Below are 3684 nucleotides of genomic sequence, written 5' to 3'. Positions count from 1 at the left end.
TCCCACCATTCCCCAGTCTGTCCCCTCTCTCTATCCCACCGTTCCCCAGTCAGTCCCCTCTCTCTATCCCACCGTTCCCCAGTCTGTCCCCTCTCTCTATCCCACTGTTCCCCAGTCTGTCCCCTCTCTCTATCCCACCGTTCCCCAGTCTGTCCCCTCTCTCTCTATCCCAATGCTCCCCAGTCTGTCCCCTCTCTCTATCCCACTGTTCCCCTGTCTGTTCCCTCTCTCTATCCCACTGTTCCCCAGTCTGTCCCCTCTCTCTCTATCCCAATGCTCCCCAGTCTGTCCCCTCTCTCTATCCCACTGTTCCCCTGTCTGTTCCCTCTCTCTATCCCACTGTTCCCCAGTCTGTCCCCTCTCTCTATTCCACTGTACCCCAGTCTGTCCCCTCTCTCTATCCCACTGTTCCCCAGTCTGTCCCCTCTCTCTCTATTCCACCGTTTCCCAGTCTGTCCCCTCTCTCTATCCCACCGTTCCCCAGTCTGTCCCCTCTCACAATCCCACCGTTTCCCAGTCTGTCCCCTCTCTCTATCCCACCGTTCCCCAGTCTGTCCCCTCTCTCTATCCCACTGTCCCCCAGTCTGTCCCCTCTCTCTATCCCACTGTTCCCCAGTCTGTCCCCTCTCTCTATCCCACCGTTCCCCAGTCTGTCCCCTCTCTCTATCCCACTGTTCCCCAGTCTGTCCCCTCTCTCTGTCCCACTGTTGCCCAGTCTGTCTTCTCACTCTATCCCACTGTTCCCAGTCTGTCCCCTCTCTCTATCCCACTGTTCCCCAGTCTGTCCCCTCTCTCTATCCCACTGTTCCCCAGTCTGTCCCCTCTCTCTATCCCACTGTTCCCCAGTCTGTTCCCTCTCTCTATCCCACTGTTCCCCAGTCTGTCCCCTCTCTCTAACCCACTGTTCCCCAGTCAGTCCCCTCTCTCTATCCCACCATTCCCCAGTCTGTCCCCTCTCTCTATCCCACCATTCCCCAGTCTGTCCCCTCTCACAATCCCACCGTTCCCCAGTCAGTCCCCTCTCTCTATCCCACCGTTCCCCAGTCTGTCCCCTCTCTCTATCCCACCGTTCCCCAGTCAGTCCCCTCTCTCTATCCCACCATTCCCAGTCTGTCCCCTCTCTCTATCCCAGTGTTCCCCAGTCTGTCCCCTCTCTCTATCCCACCGTTCCCCAGTCTGTCCCCTCTCTCTATCCCACTGTTCCCCAGTCTGTCCCCTCTCTCTATCCCACCGTTCCCCAGTCTGTCCCCTCTCTCTCTATCCCAATGCTCCCCAGTCTGTCCCCTCTCTCTATCCCACTGTTCCCCTGTCTGTTCCCTCTCTCTATCCCACTGTTCCCCAGTCTGTCCCCTCTCTCTATTCCACTGTACCCCAGTCTGTCCCCTCTCTCTATCCCACTGTTCCCCAGTCTGTCCCCTCTCTCTCTATTCCACCGTTTCCCAGTCTGTCCCCTCTCTCTATCCCACCGTTCCCCAGTCTGTCCCCTCTCACAATCCCACCGTTTCCCAGTCTGTCCCCTCTCTCTATCCCACCGTTCCCCAGTCTGTCCCCTCTCTCTATCCCACTGTCCCCCAGTCTGTCCCCTCTCTCTATCCCACTGTTCCCCAGTCTGTCCCCTCTCTCTATCCCACCGTTCCCCAGTCTGTCCCCTCTCTCTATCCCACTGTTCCCCAGTCTGTCCCCTCTCTCTGTCCCACTGTTGCCCAGTCTGTCTTCTCACTCTATCCCACTGTTCCCAGTCTGTCCCCTCTCTCTATCCCACTGTTCCCCAGTCTGTCCCCTCTCTCTATCCCACTGTTCCCCAGTCTGTCCCCTCTCTCTATCCCACTGTTCCCCAGTCTGTTCCCTCTCTCTATCCCACTGTTCCCCAGTCTGTCCCCTCTCTCTAACCCACTGTTCCCCAGTCAGTCCCCTCTCTCTATCCCACCATTCCCCAGTCTGTCCCCTCTCTCTATCCCACCATTCCCCAGTCTGTCCCCTCTCACAATCCCACCGTTCCCCAGTCAGTCCCCTCTCTCTATCCCACCGTTCCCCAGTCTGTCCCCTCTCTCTATCCCACCGTTCCCCAGTCAGTCCCCTCTCTCTATCCCACCATTCCCCAGTCTGTCCCCTCTCTCTATCCCAGTGTTCCCCAGTCTGTCCCGTCTCTCTATCCCACCGTTCCCCAGTCTGTCCCCTCTCTCTATCCCACTGTTCCCCAGTCTTTCCCCTCTCTCTATCCCACTGTTCCCCAGTCTGTCCCCTCTCTCTCTATCCCACTGTTTCCCAGTCTGTCCCCTCTCTCTATCCCACTGTTCCCCAGTCTGTCCCCTCTCTCTATCCCACCGTTCCCCAGTCTGTCCCCTCTCTCTCTATCCCAATGCTCCCCAGTCTGTCCCCTCTCTCTATCCCACTGTTCCCCTGTCTGTTCCCTCTCTCTATCCCACTGTTCCCCAGTCTGTCCCCTCTCTCTATTCCACTGTACCCCAGTCTGTCCCCTCTCTCTATCCCACTGTTCCCCAGTCTGTCCCTCTCTCTCTATTCCACCGTTTCCCAGTCTGTCCCCTCTCTCTATCCCACCGTTCCCCAGTCTGTCCCCTCTCACAATCCCACCGTTTCCCAGTCTGTCCCCTCTCTCTATCCCACCGTTCCCCAGTCTGTCCCCTCTCTCTATCCCACTGTCCCCCAGTCTGTCCCCTCTCTCTATCCCACTGTTCCCCAGTCTGTCCCCTCTCTCTATCCCACCGTTCCCCAGTCTGTCCCCTCTCTCTATCCCACTGTTCCCCAGTCTGTCCCCTCTCTCTATCCCACTGTTCCCCAGTCTGTCCCCTCTCTCTCTATCCCACTGTTTCCCAGTCTGTCCCCTCTCTCTATCCCACTGTTCCCCAGTCTGTCCCCTCTCTCTATCCCACCGTTCCCCAGTCTGTTCCCTCTCTCTATCCCACTGTTCCCCAGTCTGTTCCCTCTCTCTATCCCACTGTTCCCCAGTCTGTCCCCTCTCTCTATCCCACTGTTCCCCAGTCTGTCCCCTCTCTCTATCCCACTGTTCCCCAGTCTGTCCCCTCTCTCTATCCCACCGTTCCCCAGTCTGTCCCCTCTCTCTATCCCACTGTTCCCCAGTCTGTCCCCTCTCTCTATCCCACTGTTCCCCAGTCTGTCCCCTCTCTCTCTATCCCACTGTTTCCCAGTCTGTCCCCTCTCTCTATCCCACTGTTCCCCAGTCTGTCCCCTCTCTCTATCCCACCGTTCCCCAGTCTGTTCCCTCTCTCTATCCCACTGTTCCCCAGTCTGTTCCCTCTCTCTATCCCACTGTTCCCCAGTCTGTCCCCTCTCTCTATCCCACTGTTCCCCAGTCTGTCCCCTCTCTCTATCCCACTCTTCCCCAGTCTGTTCCCTCTCTCTATCCCACTGTTTCCCAGTCTGTCCCCCCTCTCTCTATCCCACCGTTCCCCAGTCTGTCCCCTCTCTCTCTATCCCACCGTTCCCCAGTCTGTCCCCATCTATCCCACTGTTCCCCAGTCTGTCCCCTCACTCTATCCCAACGTTCCCAGTCTGTTCCCTCTCTCTATCCCACTGTTCCCCAGTCTGTCCCCTCTCTCTATCCCACTGTTGCCCAGTCTGTCTTCTCACTCTATCCCACTATTCCCAGTCTGTCCCCTCTCTCTATCCTACTGTTTCCCAGTCTCTCCCCCCACTCTATCCCAT

Source organism: Chiloscyllium punctatum, chromosome 21 (genome assembly GCF_047496795.1).
Source record: "Chiloscyllium punctatum isolate Juve2018m chromosome 21, sChiPun1.3, whole genome shotgun sequence".
NCBI classification, from domain to species: domain Eukaryota; kingdom Metazoa; phylum Chordata; class Chondrichthyes; order Orectolobiformes; family Hemiscylliidae; genus Chiloscyllium; species Chiloscyllium punctatum.
This window is presented reverse-complemented; position numbering follows the sequence as displayed.